Genomic DNA, 23,851 nt, shown 5'->3' on the forward strand with positions numbered 1-23,851 from the left:
AGAGAGAGAGAGAGAGAGAGAGAGAGATAGACAGACACATTGAGAAAGTCAGAGAGAGAGAGAGAGAGAGGGAGATGAGAGAGAGGGAGAGAGAGAGGAGAGAGAGGGAGAGAGAGAGAGAGAGAGAGAGAGAGAGGACATAGAAAGTCGAGAGAGAGAGAGAGGAGAGAGAGAGAGAGAGAAGCAGACATTGAGAAAGTCAGAGAGAGAGAGAGAAAGGGAGAGAGAGTGAGAGAGTGTCTGCATAAGATGCCGATGCATAACGAGAGAAGAACATACAAATGACTTCAGTTGGGATAGAAATAATGAATTCATGGATAGTTGATGAAGACGTTGGTGCTATATTGAAAGTGCCTTAGCTTTCGATGCGGGTATCAATTTAATCACTCAAATTATTTTCTTCATTTCTAGAACTACCATATGCCAACCTAAAGAACTGAACAAGTGTGTATGAAAAGTGCCAGACAAACCAAGAAAGAAAAATACAAGAAAAAAAAACCATCCAAAAAAATCAGTCCACCTCGACTCCGGTTTTTTTTTCTTGTATTTTTCTTTCTTGCTTTGTCTGGCACTTTTCATACACACTTTGTTCCAATCTTTATCTTACACCAGTGCCTGCTCCCCAGTTTCTTGGTCTCATATGTCAACCATTGCCTCAACCAGGTTTTATGTCGGGGTGAATCTACTGCTAACAAAAAGTTCCATTTTAAATAGAACCGATCTGAAATATATAAACATTTCATTTTGCGTGATAATAATAATAATAATAATGATAATAATAATAATAATAATAATAATAATAATAATAATAATAGTAATAATAATAATAATAATAATAATAATAATAAATAATAATAATAATAATAATAATATATCTTTATTGTCCCCAAAAAAGTGGCAATTTGTCATTTGGTTACACATTCATAACAATACAATATTGACATAGACACACTCACACAAGATGCACACTAGTAACATAGTAGTTATCGTAAAAAAAAAAATAAAAAAATTTAGGCAGCTCCATTCATTTTGCACAGGAGAGCATGTAAGAAGGCATCGAACTCGAACCATTAAAGTGGGAATGAGGTGATTTTGAGAAATTAAAAAAAAAAAAGATTAGTGCAGCGTTTGCAATGACAAAATTCACTTGTCATGTGGGTTTTAGAGCTTCGACTTTTCCTGCCAAATAACGGGATTATGGTTAGTCTTTTTGTTGGTTACCGGAGTCTCTGTAGCTCATTTGATAGGGCACTCACTTCACATGCAAAGTGACTGAGATTGATCCCGGGTGAAATTTCGATAAATTTTTTTCTCTGACCCAGCAGTGATTGGATAACTGGGTCTGATGATGACTTGGTGGAAAGTACTTTGCAATAGACCAGTGTCCTATCCAAAGGATAGCAAGCAATTGCTATTATCTGTTTCATGCTGTAGAAGCCTGAATAACTCTGGCTCCATGGGCTTAATGGCTCTGACTACTTTTCTTCTGTTGGTTACAAGGGTAGGGCAAGAGTTGAGATTTACTAAAAGCTAAAAAAGAAAACATCAAAAAGATTACAGTCACAGCCCATGGGAGTTGCACTGTTAAGGGCCGACCACCTTCGCTACATATCTGACCTTATTTTGTCATTTTTGACCCCTAGGTTCACATTTGAGCTTATAGATCACCTCAACAAATTACCGGTCTGAGAGGATAGGTCACATATGTAACAATTTAATCTTGATAAAGGGCTGACCTTTGATTTGATGTTGACGAAAATTTCCTACGCAAACCTGTCTTTGGAATTTTATATTATACGACCCGCCATTTAAAAAGAATAGTTTTTTTTGCATGTCTTTTTAATTGTATTTTACTTGCAAAAATTGAGAGCACTAGAATGTTATATCAAGGTGTTTTATTTAAACGTAATTTTGATGTCATATGTGTCACAATTAAAACTTGAGATTTTTATGGGTGCTTAAACCAGATAAACCAACGTAACAGCTAACTACAACAGATAAAAATAAGATGATAATGATGATGATAATGATTATGACGATGATGATGATGATGGTGATGATGATTATATCATGATGATGATGATGGTGATGATGATTATGATGTTGGTGATGATGATGATGATGATGATGATGATGTTGGTAATGATGATGATGTTGGTGATGATGATGATGATGATGAAGATGATGATGATGATGATGATGATGATGATGATGATGATGATGATGATGATGATGATGATGTTGGTGATGATGATGATGATGATGATGATGATGATGATGTTGGTGATGATGATGATGATGATGATGATGATGATGATGATGTTGGTGATGATGATGTTGGTGATGATGATGTTGGTGATGATGATGATGATGTTGGTGATGATGATGATGATGATGATGATGATGATGATGATGATGATGATGATGATTCTAATACAGAGCATTTACTCTTCATTTCATCATTAAAACAAGCTGTAAGCACTTTGCAATTTCTAACACCAAACTGGTTATTGAAACAAAGGAGAAAAAAGTCAACAGGGCATTGAAACGAGTTCAGTTCATTGAAGAACTCGATGAAAATTGACTTTCTCCGCTTGTATAGAAAATAATTGCCATAAATATGAACAAATAAAAAGGGCTCGTGTTTTATATTAACTCGCTTAGAGCAGAAATGCATTCCATCCAATACATACATCTTCGTTTTTAAAATCAAAACGCTATATTTCATTCCTTTTTTTTTTCACTTTATTTTTCATTTTACATGTTTTCCTCATTCCTTCTACCTATTCAGTATTTGGTTACACTAACGAGATTTTTTTTTTCAGCTCGTCTTCTGGGTGGGGATCCTGACCTCCCATAGTGGGCAGGGAGGTACATACTGTGTCTTCTATCCCCATATATCTATTTTCCAACATGCTTTCTGTCTTTGTCTTGGAATGAGATTACTTGGTTTTTTTTCCTGGCGCTGGTCAGAGTCCTGGCTGGGAGGGAAACAGTCAAATGCATAGTTATTGTTTTGGGAGGTGATATTTTTTTCCTTGTAAATCTGTTATGTATTGTATTATGTTTAGTTTGCATATTATATTATATAATTTGTAAACATTTGAGTGTATTCCTCTAAGTTCGGGCGTGCGGGTGGTTGGATGGGAGCATCACCCTTGAATCATATACCTATGATGTTCGCATGGGTGTACGATCCGATAGTGATGTTGTTTCTTCTTCTCTTTACTAGCCTATCCTGCTTCTTTGGTTTGTGATTGTATTTTGACAGGGGATATTTTTATTTCTGTAAATCTTCTGCCTGTTTGTTCTTGGTTATTTATAATTTAGCTTATGATATCTTTAGGTTATGATTTTGATTTATATTTGTACTATTTTTGTTAGATTGCTTGTTTTTTTGTTTCAGCGGTCTCTCATATAACCTCACTTGTGTTGGAAGAGACCTAAAGCAACAAACAAACAAACAAAAAAAATAAGTTCGGGCGTGTGCTTGTGTCTGGATGAGACTTTTAGGTGATCTCAAACTAAGTACTTTGACGGTGTGCTTTTGGAATCTACATCTGTTCCCTATAAAATTGAACCAATTCCCCTTTGTCTCACCTTTTCTTTTGTGCTTTATTTGTAATTCTAGAACTTTTTACTATCCCATTTCTTCCTTTTTACTGGCGCTGATATGACCTTAATGTGTTTTAAGCGCCGTAAAACCCGTAAAAACAAAAACAAAACAATCAGCTCGTCTTGAAGAAGATTCTAATTTCTTTGAGGCATTCGCTGACTATTCAACAATTATGACTCAACAGACAATTAAAGGGCCTTTTCAGCTAACCCAACTTTGCACCACTCACAGCTGGATTTGAACTTTACACTTACAAGTTGCAAGGAATGCCACTAGAACACTGATAATTTTCTCATTGGAATCTTCAGCTGTTCCCTATTTGATCCAGTCTCTTTTGTCTTACTGTTTCTCGGGTGATTTTTAAATGTAAATCTAGAATTTTTTGACTATCCCATTTCCTTCCTTTTTACTGGCACTATATCACTAAAAATATCAAACGTGCCGTTAAACCCTGAAAAACAACAAAAATAAACAGTGACCCTCAAGACAAAGCCATAGAAAAGATGACTTGCAAATGATAATGCTATACATTTAGTATATATAGCGCTTTCTATGCAATCTCAAAGTGCTTGTGTGTCTTTTGATCCATTCCACATATCATATGCTCATTCTTATGCATGTCTATGGTATCAGAATTTTACAAAAATATTTGTAACTCTAGTTTTACTTTACTTTTTGATGTTAATGTTGCTTTTGTTTATTTTAAAAAAAATAACTTCAGTATTTTTCTATATTTTATCAATCAGCAGCTTATAATTTTAATTTATTCTCAATCAAATTGTGCGGGTGGTTGGATGGGAGCATCACCCTTGAATCATATACCTATGATGTTCGCATGGGTGTATGATCCGATAGTGATGTCGTTTCTTCTTCTCTTTACTAGCCTATCCTGCTTCTTTGGTTTGTGATTGTATTTTTGACAGGGGATATTTTTTTTTTCTGTAAATCTTCTGCCTGTTTGTTCTTGGTTATTTATAATTTAGCTTATGATATCTTTAGGTTATGATTTTGATTTACATTTGTACTATTTTTGTTAGATTGCTTGTTTTTTTGTTTCAGCGGTCTCTCATATAACCTCAATTGTGTTGGAAGAGACCTAAAGCAACAAACAAACAAAATCAATCAAATTGTGTTCTTTTCGTAGAATCTCTGTTACATGCTGAAAGTTGTTAGATTTTTAATGATTTAATGTTTAGATTTTCCTTAACTACAGAACAAAATATTATTGTTTGTCATTTCACTGTCGTTCATCTCAGGAAGGACTTCTTATTCGTCATTTTGAACTGCTCCAACTGTTTTTCTATTTTGATTTTGTCGACGGCTGAAGAAGGGCTTTGCGGGTGGTTGGATGGGAGCATCACCCTTGAATCATATACCTATGATGTTCGCATGGGTGTACGATCCGATAGTGATGTCGTTTCTTCTTCTCTTTACTAGCCTATCCTGCTTCTTTGGTTTGTGATTGTATTTTTGACAGGGGATATTTTTTTTCTGTAAATCTTCTGCCTGTTTGTTCTTGGTTATTTATAATTTAGCTTATGATATCTTTAGGTTATGATTTTGATTTACATTTGTACTATTTTTGTTAGATTGCTTGTTTTTTTGTTTCAGCGGTCTCTCATATAACCTCAATTGTGTTGGAAGAGACCTAAAGCAACAAACAAACAAAAAAAAGAAGGGCTTTGAGCAAGAATTGATCAGTTTTAAGTATTGTGTGGCTATGTGGTATGACACTCGCTTTCGGATCGGAAGGTCCGGAGTTCGAGTCTCACTCGGCGCATAGTTGAGTCCTTGGAAAAGGCTTTTTACTAACATTATCTCACCATATTCAGGTGTAAAATGAGTACCTGGCCGTAAACAGCATTGTCTCTGTCGGAAAATTTTTAAAAATATTACCTCACAGGTGTCACTGTCTCTTTCGTCTACATGTTACCCGTTGCTGTTGCCAGGGACCCATTGTAAAGCGCTTTGAGCACATTTAATGGATATTGCGCTATATAAAAAGTAATAAAAGCCCAAGCTCAAATATTTTGTTCCTCTTTAAAGCTGGGATATTCCTTTTTTTTTCAATCCTTTTTACAGCCCTGAGCAGGACAAGCAGTTTAGTATTTTATTAATCTAAGGTCTAATGATGATGTTTATGCCACAAAGTGACTGCTTGTTTGTTGCCTGTTATTATTATACTTGTTGCTTCTTCTATATATACCTCTCTACACAAAAGACCATTCCAGCATTGTAGAGGAATACATGACGTAATCAGAGATGATGTCATTATAAAGGACCACACTAAGAGTAGATATTTTGTCAAGGCCGTTATGAAAGGCCTGTAAAAAGGGCAGTCAAATGATGTCTGCACTTTCAGGCTTGCCATCCAGTACCTGGGTGGGGTTCCTGACCTCCCATAGTGGGCAAGGAGGTACTTACTGCGTCTTCAATCCCCCTACATGAGTTTTCCAACTTGCTTTCTTTCTTTGTCTTGGAATGAGATTACTTGGTTTTGTCCTGGTCCTGGCCAGCTTTCCTGGCTGAGAGGGAAACAGTCAAATGTATAGTTATTTTTGGGAGGTGATATTTTATTCTTTGTAAATCATCTCTCTGTTATGCACTGTATTATGTTTTGTTTACATGTTATATATAATTTGTAAACATTTGAGTGTATTCCTCTTAGTGGGGATCTGTACTTAACGTCAGGATGAGACTTTTAAGTGATCTCAAACTAAGTACTTTGATAGTGTGCTCTTGGAATCTACACCTGTTTCTTATTTGAACCAATTCCCTTACCTTTTCTTGGGTGTACTTTAATTGTAATTCTAGAACTTTTTACTAACCCATTTTCTTCCTTTTTACTGGCGCTGATATGACCTAAATGTGTTGCAAGCGCCGTAAAACATTTAAGAGCAAACACACAAATCAAACAAACTACTGTCTAAATACAGTGATGTAGTTTGATCTATTTGAATTCCTGTAAATATAATCTTTGATGGTCTACAGCTGAGCTATTTTTGTTAGCTTTGATTTTATATAACGTTGAATATTCTTATACTTTGATTTATTTTATCCAAATCTGTAACTCTTGTTCGTTTGTAGTGAGAGTAACTTGATGGTGATGGCTAATTTTTTAAACAATCCAAAGGATAGCACGCAATTGTTATTGTCTGTTTCATGCTATAGAAACTGGGATAAACTCCGGCTCCATGGGCCTAATGCCTTTAAAGAACTATTTTTTTTTTTCAAATCTATTTGTTGATAAAATTAACCCTTGTAACTTGCAATGTGCATTTCAGCTAAGTCTTGTTATTCATTTATGAAAATTTACTGTTGATCAAAATTACTGTTGATTGATTCTGATTGCTTTATTGTAATTTTACCCAAATTTTGAATTTATATTTTGTATCAAGTCATATTTGAAGAATTGGAATCGTGTTGTTGTTGTTGTTGTTGTTGTTGTTGTTGTTGTTGTTGTTGTTGTTGTTGTTGTTGTTGTTGTTGTTGTTGTTGTTGTTGTTGTTGTTGTTGTAAGATGTATTGACGGTTAGGACTGACACCAAAAACCACAATTGTGTTTCAAGGTCGTTTGACACTTCTGTTTTGGAACACCGGTACATTTTTCATTGATAGATTATTTATTCTAATTCTATTCACTTCTTTATTTTCTTCTTTGGAAAAAAAAAATACTCAGAATTTCCAGACTGCCTCCTCCAAATAAGAGTAAATTTTTTCTTTGTTCTCTTTAAACAATTTCCCTTCATCTGTTGTTTCCATTCATATGGCTCTTTGTGGATTTGACTATTTTGATTTTGGACAGGCTCTAGTCAGAGTCCATTACTATTAGGGAGGCAGTCACATGATATCTGTTAGATATCTGTAAGTTTATATTTTGTATAGTCATTATTGTCACTATGATGAACTGGAGCGCAGGCTCTTTTGAGCCTCGATATCTATGTTTACATTTTGTTTATTAAAAAAAACCCCCGAAAACCACGTATAATCATCTCTGTGGAACTTACATCACACAGTGGGTGTGGGTTATTGAAGTGGTCATCAAGGTTCTTCTTTTTACCAAACATTTGACTGTTTCAAACTTGAGTCACAAAATGCTTTGTCATTATTTTACATTGAGTCATATTGTTGCCATTTTGTATGCTGTAATATTTATGGTTTTGTTCCTGTTAATCTCTCCCATTGTGGACAGGGAGGTACTTACTGCGTCTTCTACCCCCCTGTACCTGCTTTTCAATTGTTTCCTGTCATTCTGGGTGGGGATCCTGACCTCCCATAGTGGGCAGGGAGGTACATACTGTGTCTTCTATACCCTTATATCTGTTTTCCAACATGCTTTCTGCCTTTGTCTTGGAATGAGATTACTTAGTTTTTTTCCTGGCCCTGGTCGGAGTCCTGGCTGGGAGGGAAACAGTCAAATGCATAGTTATGGTTTTGGGAGATGATATTTTTTTCCTTGTAAATCATCTCTCTGTTATGTATTATTATTTTTATTTTGAATGTATAATGTAAGCATTTGAGTGTGTTCCTCTTTGTTGGATTTCTGGGTGGGGATCCTGACCTCCCATAGTGGGCAGGGAGGTACATGCTGTGTCTTCTATCCCCCCATACCCGTTTCCCAATTGTTTCCTGTCATTGTCTTGGAATGAGATTACTTAGTTTTGTCCTGATCCTTGCCGGAGCTCCTTGGCTGGGAGGGAAACAGTCGAATGTATAGTTATAGTTTTCGGAGATGATATTTTTTTCCTTGTAAATCATCTCTCTGTTATGCATTGTATTATGTTGAGTTTACATATTATATTAAATGATTGGTAAACATTTGAGTGTATTCCTCTTAGATGGGACCTGTGCTTGTGTCTGGATGAGACTTTTAGGTGATCTCAAACTAAGTGCATTGGTGGTCTGCTCTTGGAATCTACATCTGATCCCTATTTGTTCCCAGTTCCCCTATGTCTTACTTTTCTTGGGTGCTTTTATTGTAATTCTATAACTTTTTACTATCCCATTTTCTTCCTTTTTACTGGCGCTGATATAACCTAAATGTGTTGCAAGCACCGTAAAACCCTTAAAAACAAAAAAAACATTTGTTGGATTTTGTGGTTGTGTCCGGATGAGACTTGTAGGTGATTTCAAACTAAGTACATTGGTGGTATGCTCTTGGAATCTACATCTGATCCCTATTTGTTCAGAGTTCCCCTTTGTCTTACTTTTTCTTGGGTGCTTTAATTGTAATTCTAGAACTTTTTACTATCCCATTTTCTTCCTTTTTACTGGCGCTGATATAACCTAAATGTGTTGCAAGCGCCGTAAAACCCTTAAAAACAAAAACAATTTCCTGTCCTGGGTGGGGATCCTGACCTCCCATAGCGGGCAGGGAGGTCCATACTGTGTCTTCTATCCCCTTATATCTGTTGTCCAACATGCTTTCTGTCTTTGTCTTGGAATGAGGTTACTTGGTTTTGTTCTGGCCCAGGTTGGAGTCTTGGCTGGGAGGGAAACAGTCAAATGCATAGTTATTGTTTTGAGAGATGATATTTTTTTCCTTGTAAATCATCTCTCTGTTCTGTATTATTATATTAATTTGTTATTTTTAGTGTATAATGTAAGCATTTGAGTGTATTCCTCTCTGTTGGATTTTGTGCTTGTGTCCGGATGAGACTTATAGGTGTGGGTGGTTGGATGGGAGCATCACCCTTGAATCATATACCTATGATGTTCGCATGGGTGTACGATCCGATAGTGATGTCGTTTCTTCTTCTCTTTACTAGCCTATCCTGCTTCTTTGGTTTGTGATTGTATTTTTGACAGGGGATATTTTTTTTCTGTAAATCCTCTGCCTGTTTGTTCTTGGTTATTTATAATTTAGCTTATGATGTCTTTAGGTTATGATTTTGATTTACATTTGTACTATTTTTGTTAGATTGCTTGTTTTTTTGTTTCAGCGGTCTCTCATATAACCTCAATTGTGTTGGAAGAGACCTAAAGCAACAAACAAACAAACAAACAAGACTTATAGGTGATCTCAAACTAAGTACATTGGTGGTATGCTCTTGGAATCTACATCTGATCCCTATTTGTTCCCAGTTCCCCTTTGTCATACCTTTTCTTGGGTGCTTTAATTGTAATTCTAGAACTTTTTACTATCCATTTTCTTCCTTTTTACTGGCGCTGATATAACCTAAATGTGTTGCAAGCGCCGTAAAACACTTAAAAACAAAAACAAACAAAACAAACAATTTCCTGTCATTGTCTTGGAATGAGATTACTTGGTTTTGTCCTGATCCTTGCCAGAGTTCCTTAGCTGGGAGGGATATAGTCGAATGTATAGTTATAGTTTTGGGAGATGATATTTTTTTCCTTTTAAATCATCTCTCTGTTATGCATTGTATTATGTTTAGTTTCCATATTATATTATAGGATTGGTAAACATTTGAGTGTATTCCTCTTAGTTGGGACCTGTGCTTGTCTCTGGATGAGATTTTTAGGTGATCTCAAACTAAGTACTTTGACAGTGTGCTCTTGGAATCTACACCTGTTCCCTATTTGAACCAATTCCCGTTTGTCTTACCTTTTCTTTTGTGCTTTAATTGTAATTCTAGAACTTTTTACTATCCCATTTTCTTCCTTTTTACTGGCGCTGATATGACCTTAATGTGTTGCAAGCGCCGTAAAACCCTTAAAAACAAAAACAAACAAACAAGGTTGTTCTTATCTACATTTTTTGTTACCAAACATATTAACGCTCCAGACTTGAGTCACAAAATGCTTTGTCATTATTTTACATTGAGTCATATTGTTGTCATATTGTATGCTGTAACATCAGCTTTACCCCTGTACAAAATTGTATACTGGGTGAGGTCTTTGACCTCCCACGATGGACAGGAGGTCACTTACTGTGTCTTCTATCCCCCTCTATCTGGGTGCGGTCTTTAACCTCCCACGGTGGGCAGGAGGTCACTTACTGCGTCTTCTATCCCCCTCTAGCTTGGGTGAGGTCTGACCTCCCACAGTGGGCAGGAGGTCACTTACTGTGCCTTCTATCCCCCTCTATCGGGCTTGAGGTCTTTGACCTCCCACGGTGGGCAGGAGGTCACTTACTGTGTCTTCTATCCCCCTCCATCTGGGTGAGGTCTTTGACCTCCCACGGTGGGCAGGAGGTCACTTATTGTGCCTTCTATCCCCCTTATATCTGTTTTCCAATAGCTCTCTGTCTTTGTTTTGGAATTCACACACAAAGAGAATAAAATTGATCCCAAGTGGAGAATTTTTCTTTCCAAATCCCTCCTGTCCGTCCACCAAACAGTAATTGGGTAGCTGGGTTTGTTAGATCTGGCAGAATGCACTTTGCGATAGACTAGCAATTGTTATTGGCCCTTTCAAGCTATAGAAACCGGGATTAACTCCAGCTCTATCGGCCTAATGGCTCTGAGGGACTACTTACCTACCAATGTATTATGTTTATTTCTCTCTCCCGAGTTCACCATTGTGAAAATCGAACAAATTTGCTTTAATTTTCCATTCATATGAACTCGAGAGTTAAGAGCTATAGTTATCAATTTGATTATTTGAAAGTTCATATTCATAATAACAAATAATCCCTGCTCAATTTTTTTGTTTCTGCTTTTTTCCCCCCATTCCCTGACACCTTACACATTTACTCGTGGTATATATTTCAAGTATTGTTTACTGTTTTAAGTAAGATTTATCAAATTAACCAATTATATATCCATCGTCTTCTTCATATCAATTGCATGATTTTGATTTTACAGGAATTGCTTATTTATTTTTATGAAATCTGGGCGGGATCTTTTGACCTCCCATGGAGGGCAGGAGGTCATGCTGTGTCTTCTATCCCCTTATATCTGTTTTCCGAGTTCCTTGCTGTCTTTGTCTTGGAATGGGATTACTTTTTAGTTTTGTCCCAGCCCTGGTTAGAATCCTTGACAGGGAGGAAAGCAGTCAAATGTATAGTTATAGTTTTGGGAGATGATATTTTTTTCCTTGTAAATCATCTGTTATGGATTGTTAGTTATGTATTCTGTAAACATTTGAATGTATTCCTCTAAGTGGGATTCTGTGCTTGTGTCTGGATGAGACTTTTATGTGATCTCATACTAAGTACTTTGATAGTGTTCTCTTGGAATCAACATCTGTTTCATATTGTAACCAATTCCCCTTTTGTCTTCCCTTTTCTTGGGTGATTTAATTGTAATTCTAGAACTTTTTACTATCCCATTTTCTCCCCTTTTACTGGCGCTGATATGACCTAAATGTGTTGCAAGCTCCGTAAAACCCACAAAAACAATCAATTCATTGTCTTTATTTCAATTTCATGAATTTTATTAAATATATTTTTACAGGATTTGCATATTTGTTTTCATCAACTGTATTATTATTTATTATTCAATATTTCTAACTAGTATTTGCCTAGACATTATTGAATTTTGTATGTAGGTAACTCATGATGTGGAATCTGTAACGTTTATATATACTTTTAAACGTTTATTTATACTTTTAAACGTTTATTTATACTTTTAAACGTTTATTTATACTTTAAATACAGTTTGTCAATTCTGAAGGTCTGTGTAAGGTCTTTTGTCCTCCGGTAGTAGAGCACGGAGGTCACCTCTGTTGTGTGCTGGGGGGGGGAGGGTCCTTTGACCTCCCATGGTGGGCAGGAGGTCACGCTGTGTCTTCTATCCCCTTATATTATCTGTTTTCTGAGTTGCTTTTTGTGTTTGTATATTTGGAATTGAGATTACTTGGTTTTGTCCTGGTCCTGGCCGGATACCCTAGCTGAGAGGGAAACAGTCAAATCTATAGTTGAGTTTGGGAGATGATATTTTTTGTCTTGTAAATCATCTCTCTGTTATGCAATGTATTATGTTTTGCTGGGCGGGGTTCCTGACCTCCCATAGTGGGCAGGAAGGTACATACTGTGTCTTCTATCCCCTCATATCTGTTTTCCAATTTGCTCTCTGTCTTTGTCTTGGAATGAGATTACTTGGTTTTGCCCTGGCCTTAGCCGTGGTTCTTGGCTGGGAGGGAAACAGTCAAATGCATAGTTATTATCTTGGGAGATGATATTTTTTCCCTTGTAAATCATCTCTCTTATATGTAGTGTTATATTTCTTATTTTGAATGTATAATGTAAGCATTTGAGTGTGTTCCTCTTAGTGGGATACTGTGCTCGTGTCTGGATGAGACTTTTAGGTGATCTCAAACTAAGTACATTGATGGTATGCTCTTGGAATCTACATCTGTTCCTTATTTGAACCAATTCCCCTTTGTCTTACTTTTTCCTCAAGTCCTTTCAATATCTAGAATCTTTTCACTGTCCAATTATCTTCCTTTTTACTGGCGCTGAATATGACCTAAATGTGTTGAAAGTGCCGTAAAACCCTTAACAACAAAAACAAAAACAATAATGATGTCAAAAGAATTACAAAACATATTTTTAGAAGTATCGTGATAAATATTTGATATCGAGGAGTGTGTTGAAGTTCTTTGAATTTTTAAAAATTTATTGTAAATGGAATAATGAAGCCTGTTAATCCGATATGTCAGATCATGTATTGTGGAGTGGAAGGTTTATATAATATATCATATTGTTTATAAAATATTCCTTTATCAAAGTGTAATACTGTTACTATACTGGTCAAATATACATTGACTTCTACAATCCTGATAAAATAAATTATCCTCTTTTTCTTGTTTTCCTATGTTCGATTTGTATGGCTTTGGAATGCGATCTTTGATGGGTGGGGTTCCTGACCTCCACAGTGGGCAGGGAAGTACTTACCGTGTCTTCTATTCCCTGCCTTATATCTGTTTTCCAACACGCTTTCGTCTTGGTATGAGATTGCTTGGTTTTGTCCCGACCCTGGCTGGAGCCCTTGGCTGGCTGGGTGGGGATCCTGACCTCCCATAGCGGGCAGGGAGGTACATACTGTGTCTTCTATCCCCAGATATCTATTTTCCAACATGCTTTCTGTCTTTGTCTTGGAATGAGATTACTTGGTTTTTTTTTCCTGGCCCTGGTCGGAGTCCTGGCTGGGAGGGAAACAGTCAAATGCATAGTTATTGTTTTGGGAGATGATATTTTTTTCCTTGTAAATCATCTCTCCGTTATGTATTATTATATTTATTTTTAATGTATAATGTAAGCATTTGAGTGTATTCCTCTTTGTTGGATTTTGTGCTTGTGTCCGGATAAGACTTATAGGTGATCTCAGACTAAGTACATTGGTGGTATGCTCTTGGAATCTACATCTGATCCCTATTTGTTCCCAGTTCCCCTTTGTCTTACTTACTCTTGTGTGCTTTTATTGTAATTCTAGAACTTTTTACTATCCCATTTTCTTCCTTTTTATTGGCGCTGATATAACCTAAATGTGTTGCAAGCGCCGTAAAACCCTTAAAAACAACAAAAAACGAGCCCTTGGCTGGGAGGGAAACGGTCAAATGCATAGTTATTGTTTTGGGAGATGATATTTTTATCCTTGTAAATCATCTCTCTGTTATGTATTATTATATTTCTTGTTTTGAATTTATAATGTAAGCATTTGAGCGTGTTCCTCTTAGTAGGGACCTGTGCTCGTGTATAGATGAGACTTTTATGTGATCCCAATCTAAGTACATCGATGGTGTGCTCTTGGAATCTACATCTGATTCCTATTTGTACCATTCCCCTTTGTCTTACCTTTTCTTGGGTGCTTTAATTGTAATTCTAGAACGTTTTACTATCCCATTTTCTTCCTTTTTACTGGCGCTGATATAACCTTAATGTGTTGCAAGCACCGTAAAACCCTTAAAAACAAAAACATGTTCGTTTTTCATGGCTTTGGAATGCAGTCTTTTAAAAAATTCTCTCGGTAGGCTAGAAATTTGAAAAGGCGAGGATGAAACATTGTCAGAGAAAGCAGAAAGAATAATACAAGAAAAAAATCAGCCTGCCTGGACTAGTGATCAACCCTCAGACTTTCTACACATTTGAAAGGTCTGAGGTTCGATCCCCAGTCAAGGCAATCTATTAGTATAGTTTTTTTTTGTTGCTTTTTCGAATACTCCCATAGTGGACAGGGAGGTACATGCTGTGTCTTCTATCCCCCCATACCCGTTTTCCAATTGTTTCCTGTCGTTGTCTTGGAATGAGATTACTTAGTTTTGTCCTGACCCTGGCCAGAGTTCCTTGGCTGGGAGGCTGGGCGGGGTTCCTGACCTCCCATAGTGGGCAGGGAGGTACATACTGTGTCTTCTATCCCTGTATATCTGTTTTCCAACATGCTTTCTGTCTTTGTCTTGGAATGAGATTACTTGGTTTTGTCTTGGTCCTGGCCAGATCCCCTGGCTGAGAGGGAAACAGTCGAATGTATAGTTAGTTTTGGGAGATGATATTTTTTTCATTGTAAATCATCTCTCTGTTATGCACTGTATTATGCTTTCTTTATATTATATATGATTTGTAAAACATTTGAGTTTGTTCCTCTTAACGGGGACCTGTGCTTGTGTCTGGATGAGACTTTTAGTGATCTCAAACTAAGTACTTTGATAGAGTGCTTTTCGAATCTACACTTGTTTCTTATTTGAACCAATTCCCCTTTGTCTTCCCTTTTCGTGGATGCTTTATTGTAATTCTAGAACTTTTTACTATCCCATTTTCTTCCTTTTTACTGGCACTGATATGACCTTAATGTGTTGCAAGCGCCGTAAAACTCTTAAAAACAAAAAACAAATTGGCTGGGAGGGAAACAGTCAAATGTATAGTTATAGTTTTGGGAGGTGATATTTTTTTCCTTGTAAATCATCTCTCTGTTATGCATTGTATTGTGTTTAGTTTACATATATATATATAGATTGGTAAACATTTGAGCGAATTCCTCTTAGTTGGGACCTGTGCTTGTGTTTGGATGAGACTTTTAGGGGATCTCAAACTAAGTACTTTGACGGTGTGCTTTGGAATCTACATCTGTTTGCTATTTGAACCAATTCCCCTTTGTCTTACCTTTTCTTTTGTGCTTTAATTGTAATCCTAGAACTTTTTACTATCCCATTTTCTTCCTTTTTTTACGCGGATATGACCTTAATGTGTTGCAAGAGCCGTAAAACACTTAAAAACAACAACATCAGGGGGTAGAGCGAATTAAAAACAGAGAGGAATTCGTTTGTGGAGCCACGGTATAAAGGGAAATAATCCACGAAATACTATTATTTGATTTCACGACTAATTTAAAATGCACTGGTTACAGCAGTAGTAGTAGAAGAAGTATAATAGATTGATACTTGGATGGATTGATTATGTGCTTATTTCCCTTGTATTTCTGATGTAACAGGGATCGGATATAACAGGACTTTTTCTCTGGTCCCACCAACCCTGTTATATCAGGTTTCCAATGTAAAAATAGATACTCGAATTGGTCCAATACTTAAAGGGGAGGGGGGGGGGGGAGGGGGGGGGGGGGGGGAGTATGTTTCCCCTTTTGGCACAGTTACCCCAGATGGCACAAAATTTAAAACATAATTCGACAAGAGGATTATTTATTAAATTGATTTTATTTATCTTTTAATAGTAAGAATAATTAGTAACAATATTATGGACGACAGCAGGAAAACAAATTATCGATAATAATAATAATAATAATAATAATAATAATAATTACCGTGGAATGGGGTGACAAAGACCAGCCCCCAAATGTCAGCCCCCCCCCCCCCCCCCCCCCCCTGATTTCAAAGTATCAAACAAATATAGTAATATGTACATTTGATAGATTTCACACTTCCCCACACTTTAGAAATAGAACATTGGACAGATTAATTTCAGTGTCAAGATATATCATATAAAGATGTTTCTTATTTGAACCAATTCCTCTTTGTCTTCCCTTTTCTTGGGTGCTTTAATTGTAATTTTAGAACTTTTTACTTTCCCATTTTCTTCCTTTTTACTGGCGCTGATTTGACCTTAATGTGTTGCAAGCGCCGTAAAACCCTTAAAAACAAATATCCTGTCCCCTGTTCTTTGTCTAAAATGTGGCGAAGGGGGATAATCCATCAAATGATGTACATTTTACCATATTTGTTTAATCATTTTAAATCCGGGGGCACATTTGGGGGCAGGTCTTAGTTAGTCACACCGATTGCCCTTAGTCATCCCATTTCACGGTAATAATAATAATAATAATAATAATAATAATAATAATAATAATAATAATAATAATAATAATAATAATAATAATATAGTAGTAGTAGTAGTAGTAGAAAATCAAAATCATGATAATAATATTTGAATGGTATTGTAACAAGTTGATATCTCCATCCATTTCATAACTCAAACAACCGCAATTGTTTTGAAAGAGTACTTCAATAGAAAGAGATTTGAATTTTTTTAAATACAAAAAAAAAAAAAAAAAAAAAAATAGGGTGAAAATTGGATATCTAGATAAAAATGCAGGGATAAAAATGGACACTTACATAGACACACAATCTGTTTGGAAAAAAGTTATCGTGAGCAAGAAATAATTATATATCTTTTTTTTTTTTCATAGGCAAACACACACGCACACAAACACACAACTCGAGCAGATGGGCACACTCACGCACATACTATGCATGTATATATTTATCATCACTCTCAGTTGTTGTTCATTCCTTTTAAATGTTCCGATTCAATATTTATCCAGTTTGTTCATAATTTATTTAGAGTTGATATATATTATTATGAGGGCAATCATTTCAGAACAGCATTAAATCAAGGTGCACTTATAAAATTTGTATAAAGATAAATGCATTCACGGAGGAAGACGGGCATTCGGTCTTCTTAACCTTCAATAATTAAATGTCCTAATTTTGGTCAATTTGACTCGAAACTCCACGTTTTTCTTCCAATTCATATCGATACACAATGCCGGATTGATACTTTTGATATCCAGTATTCTGCTGCTCTGTTTTAAAAAACAAAAACCCCAATACTATTTTATAAAACTTGCCCTTCAAATATCAATAAATATAATATGGCCATCATCTTCTGAATGTTTGTTTGTTTTTTTAAGGGTTTTACGGCGCTTGCAACACATTAAGGTCATATCAGCGCCAGTAAAAAGGAAGAAAATGGGATAGTAAAATGTTCTAGAATTACAATAAAGCATCCACGAAAAGGGAAGACAAAGAGGAATTGGTTCAAATAAGAAACAGATGTAGATTCCAAAAGCACTCTATCAAAGTACTTAGTTTGAGATCACTAAAAGTCTCATCCAGACACAAGCACAGGTCCCCGCTAAGAGGAACACACTCAAATGTTTTACAAATCATAGATAATATAAAGAAAGCATAATACAGTGCATAACAGAGAGATGATTTACAATGAAAAAAATATCATCTCCCAAAACTAACTATACATTCGACTGCTTCCCTCTCAGCCAGGGCATCTGGCCAGGACCAGGACAAAACCAAGTAATCTCATTCCAAGACAAAGACAGAAAGCATGTTGGAAAACAGATATAAGTTATAAGGGGATAGAAGACACAGTATGTACCCCCCTGCCCACTATGGGAGGTCAGTGAGTATTTGTATTTTAGGGCTGAGAGAGTAGTTGAACGTGGGAGCCATTTTTGGTGTTTAGGCTGTTAAAAATCTTCGTTTGAATGTTTCTAAATCTGTTGTGTTCACACACGATTCGGGAAGAGCGTTCCAGTCTTTGATTGCTTGGGGTACAAATGAGTATTTGAAGATGTTTGAGTTTGTAGATTTGTGTGTTTGTATTTTTGAGTGAGTTTTTCTTTGAATACGTGAATTTCATTGTAAGTCTAGAAAGTTGTTCTGGTTAGATGGCTGTCATTTTTTTGTTGTTGTAATTTTGAGCATGATAGTTAGTTGTTCTTTCTGTCTGTCTTGTTTTGGACAAGATGATGGGCATTTTAATCGATCGATATTTGAAGGCCCGAGTTTAAAGGCCAACATTTAAAAAAATGTGTTTTTGTTCAAAGTACAGCCATGTAAAATTATGAATAAACTATAATCATGATTATCATCATACATTCATCCGAATGAATTACCAACCACCTCAAAAACGTGTTTTATCGGGGTGAAATTGATTACAAAAAACATGTTTTAATTTTTAAGTTAAAACATACTACTGCATTCATTTCATTGAAGTGAGTCATCTAAAATCTCATAGTTTAGGCTTTGACGTTTAATTTTGAATAACCCAGAGATGATACCGGATTGATAGGGTGGGTCACACGAGAGGTAAAAATTGACACACATTTCCGTCAGTAGTTGGGACTAATTCAAATAGGGAACTAAAGATAAATTTCACGAATAATCCATCTAATGAGCCTATTTTGACACTACCTTCATGTCCTAGCCAGGCACAAGCTAAGGATCCTACTGGGAAGATGAAATCAAGGTTTAATTAGCAGATTAAAATATAAAAACTATAACAATAACAGTACACAATCGAGAGATGATTTACAATGGTAAAATATATCTCAAATAAAAAAAGGAACTATACATTTGATTGCCTTCCTTTCAGCTAAGGGTCCCCGCCAAGATCAAGTAAAAACTTAATCCAGAACAAATACAGAGAGCAACGTGGAAAGGAAAAAACAGACATAGGGATATGGAAGACACAACAAGTGACCTCTCTGTCCATAATGGAAGGCCAGAGGACCTCACTGAACCCACCATGGGCGTCAGAAAACCTCACTCAGCCCACCAGAGGAGTTTAGATGATCCCACCCAATGGTTTGTTTCTTGAATGTCAACAAACATATTTCTGAATCTGATCATTTTGACATTAACCTCAAATTTCTTCATCGAGAGACATTCAACCAGTTGATTCCATATTGAATTTGATATGATGTGTAATTCAATCCTAGCTGTGTTCTTAAGTTCTTTTCAAAAATGACATTTGGAACTCTCTTGTTTAAGGAAAGTTATTATGAAGTCACAACCACTCGTAGGTTTATAATGATACAGTGTGCAGCATGATGGGAATGGTATAATTGAATAGTATAATATTCACAGCAGGTAGAGGAATGAGGAAGAGGGAGGGCTGGAGGAAGGAGGGGTTGGAAAATGTCTAGATTATAAGGGAAAACACAGAACTATCAGAAATTGACTGAATACAAAATCTGTCCAACCTTATACGACAATCACACATACACACAGATACATACAAACACACGCTCGCGAGCAGACTTCTTCTTCTAGGTTCCATGCCTGGTCCAGGCTTCGGATACTGCATGAATTATCTCTCTCCATTCCTCCCTGTCTCTTGCTTTTTCAAACAGCTCTTGGATTGTTAGGTTGGTGAAGCCCTTCAGTTGGTCTATGAGTGTTTTTCTTTGTCTCCCCCGGGCGCGTTTACCAGGTATTTTTCCACAACTTGCCAGGTATTCATTCTTATCTTTCCTTACTATGTGTCCGAAAAAGGATAGTTGTCGATCCACTATTAAGGGCATTATTTTCCTTTGTTGGTATGTTTGTTTTAGCACTTCTTCGTTCGTTTTGTGTGCGGTATACGATATTCTCTGCATCCTTCTCAAGCACCACATTTCAAAAGCTTCAATGTTCTTTTGTGTTTCTGCATTTGTAGTCCAGCTTTCGCATCCGTATAAAAAAATTGGCCACACGTAGCACTTCAAGACTCGGAATCTAATCCCGAACGACATCTGTTTGTTTTTCAAAATGTTTCCCAGGTCCATGAAGGCCTGTTTGGCTTGAGTTATTCTTGCTCGTATGTCTCGGTTACATCTTCCATCTGTTGTCACTATTGAACCTAGGTATTTAAAACTTTCTACGTTGGTAAGCTGCTCGCCGTGAATCGTTATATTGCAGGTGTTGTTGTTTTCGGGGTTTTTCTGTATTACCATGCATTCTGTTTTGGTGATATTCACTTCCATTCCCTTGGCTTCACTATCTACTACCACTTTGTCAACAATCTTTTGAAGTTGGATTTCTGATGTTGCAATGAGTACCGTATCGTCTGCGTATCTTATATTATTTATGTTATGACCTCCTACTTTTATTCCCTCCATATTATTTATGCCCCTCATGATTGTTTCTTGGTATAGATTAAACAGATCTGGTGAGGCAACACACCCTTGACGGACTCCTTTCTTAATAGGAATGGAATTTCCTGTAGAGTTTCCAATTTTGATAGATGCCTGCTGGGTGTAGTATAATGTTTGCATGAGTCTGAGGTCTTTCTCATCAGCGCCAATGGAGTGCAGTTGTTTTAGTATTTCTTCGTGGCGTACTCTATCAAAAGCTTTTTTGTAGTCGACAAAACAGAGGTATAGTGGGGTCTGAACCTGTATAGCTCTTTCACTTAAAACACGGAGGAGGTTAATATTGCGTTCCTTGTCCCTCTGTCAGGTTGGAATCCATATTGTTCTTCTGCGATTTCGGGGTTAATCTTATTCCTTAGCCTGTTGATAATTATACGCAACAGTATTTTGTTGATGTGACTTATTAAACTTATAGTTCTAAAATTTTCGCATCTGACTGCACCTGCTTTCTTTGGTATTGCTATGAAAATAGAGTTACAGAGATCTTCTGGAATTTTCCCAGTATTGTATATATTGTTGAATAATATGTGAAGTTCATCAATTGCTAGATCTCCTAGGCTTTTTAATACCTCTACAGATATTTCATCAGGGCCTGTTGCTTTACCATCCTTCATTCGTTCCATGGCATGTTCAATTTCACTTTTGGTGATGTTTGGTCCGCTTAATGGTTCTTTGAATTTCAGTGGTGGTTCATTTCTATTTGGATCATTGTACAGTTCGTCTATGTATTCTACCCATCGGCTTTCTATATGTTGTTCTTCAAATAGCAGTTCCCCTTGTTTGTTTTGGATACAACTTCCTGCTGCTTTGCTTTTCCTTTTCCCTGATAGTTCTTTTATTCTTTGGTGAGCTTGTTGGGGGTTGGGTTTGTATTCTCTTTCGATTTCGCAGCATTTCCAGTCTAGATAGTTCTCGTGTGCCTCGATGCATTTGGATTTAATGTGGTTGTTCAATGTTTGGTATTCTGCAGACCCTCTGTTGCATTTTCGTCTTTCTTCAAATAGGTTTAGAATTTCATTTGTCATCCATTCCTTTTTGCTGTTTGTTTGAGCTATTGGTAAATGCTTTTCTGTAGTTGCTTTGACACACTTTTGGAATATATCAAATGTGAAAAACAATTTGATATATTCCATATTCGCGAGCAGACACAACACCTTTATCTCCTTTTGGTAAGAAAATTGTTAGCAATTCATTTGAGACACACTGTGTCAATTCAGTATTGGATAGGGATTAACATGTGGATGAAAGCTTGATCATCAGATACTTTGAGTGATAGTGGAGTCCGGATAAGATAAACTCCCTAGGATAAATTCTCGTTTAGAATTGTTTATTTTTGGCAGGTCTTAAATTTTTGTCCGGTCCACCAACAAAACCAAACACGCAGGAAAGCAAATGACAAATCTATATTCGTATCCTTGATAAAGAGTCTCGCACTTCATTTTCATGAACAGGGGAGGCCACTGGACTTTTACTCATTTCTCATTTTCATTTGGAAGGTTGTTTCCCTTGAAAATGGATACGATCGATAAACATTGTTAATACGGAGTTATAGTTAGACACCGAAGCTCGCCTAACGAACGACTTGCCCAACACGTGACCATTTTTTTTTCTCGCGTCCTCTCGTCTAATCTCGTCACTCCGGAATAGAAAGAGGAGGCGGAGTTCATATGATATAACGCAATGAAAGTTCTGTCCGATGACGGGTGGGGGGATATCACCTCTCCAAAACTTACCTTATTATATGAGATCTTGAGATTCTTATCCAATCATCGATTGCTCGTTTGACAGTTCGCTTGTGAACAGTTAGGAGACCATCTCTTGATTTATGGGCAGGCGGCTTTGCGTAAAGGCGGTGAGTGTTGTATACATCAAAGAGTACCGCTGACCGATGGGTAAATAGTGGTTTTGTAACCCAAAAGCCCTGCCGTCTCGACTGCAAGGTCTTGTATGTAATAGTTGCGTCACCATCTCAAGGCTCAGGAATTAATTAGTGAGCTGATTCAAACAATGTGGGTTTCAAATTTATCGTATACGTAATCATTTGGAAGCTACAGAGAAAGGTGTTTTTGTGTAATCCCTTTCACACACACACACACACGCACACACACACACACACACACAAACATATACAAACAATACACATCCCTGGTCATCTATTGCCTATATTATTAATGTTAATATATACATCCCATGCTGATTGTCACTACCCCCCCCCCCCCTCCAACCATTTCCACCATCCAAGTACCAGCGGCCTTTTCTCTTTGATTTCGTATCATGGTCTACCCGAAGCCCAACACCTCGATCGTTTGTGGGTCAACCCCCCCCCCTCCCCCCACCTTCCCCCGTAATCAATTTATAATTTTCTCTCTGTATAGAGCGCCACATGCACAATTATATACTATTGAATGACACTGACCTTGCCCCTCCCCTAACACAAGCCAACAGCAACCCAAGCTATCCTCTATCACGTGACCTTAGATCCGATGCTGCATACCGCTTGAGAGTCTTCACTATCCAGATCTCGTTCATGGTCACGTGAGAAGGCTATATCCGTTCGGGTTCGGCGTTCGGGTTCGGCGTTCGACCCGATTTCGTTAAAAGCCTAATATGAACTCTATTTTTCTGGTCTCAAGGAGTTTATCTTAAGCGGACTACACTGCAAATCAACTATTTTCATTTTGGAAAATGGATGTTTGCCGAACTGCAAACGACCTACGTTTCCTTATTCTCATCAGTTTGACTTTAAATTCAAAATTTCCCGAACTGCTTCATTGCGACACAACACAGGGAAATCCCGATAAAACCAACACCGCCGGACTGGTTGACTTAAAGCAAGATAGATTGTGTCCCGTTATAAATTTAAAATGCTTAGATAAAGTAGAAAAAAATTGGGATCTACAAAAGGTGTTGATTTTAAGCAGAGGTTGATTTTAAGAGTGTTTTCTTATGCGGATTCCTCTGTACTCAATTGATTCATGGGTCAATTGATTAATCGATAGAATATTAAAATATCACTTAAAACCTGAGCTTTTACTATAGAGAACAAATACAATGGGTCCCTCGCCAACAGCAACATCCGACCTGCAAGGTAATAGTACAATTTTTTTTCTCCAAACACTGACAATGCAATAACCGTCAGGTAGTCACTTTACACCTAAGTAAAGTGAGA

At 36.8% G+C, this 23,851-nt stretch overlaps 1 long non-coding RNA gene across 1 annotated transcript; it reads left to right on the forward strand.

The window, feature by feature from the left end:
• Positions 1-4,952: 4,952 nt before the first annotated feature.
• LOC144980773 (uncharacterized) lies at positions 4,953-13,331 on the forward strand. The gene is made up of 2 exons (XR_013646954.1): positions 4,953-9,281; positions 9,633-13,331. It is a non-coding gene; the product is annotated as an uncharacterized LOC144980773 (long non-coding RNA).
• The last annotated feature ends 10,520 nt before the right edge of the window (positions 13,332-23,851 follow it).

This window comes from Berghia stephanieae, chromosome 10 (assembly GCF_034508935.2).
Source record: "Berghia stephanieae isolate SIO BIC M18660-M18661 chromosome 10, UCSD_Bste_1.3, whole genome shotgun sequence".
Lineage (NCBI taxonomy): Eukaryota > Metazoa > Mollusca > Gastropoda > Nudibranchia > Aeolidiidae > Berghia > Berghia stephanieae.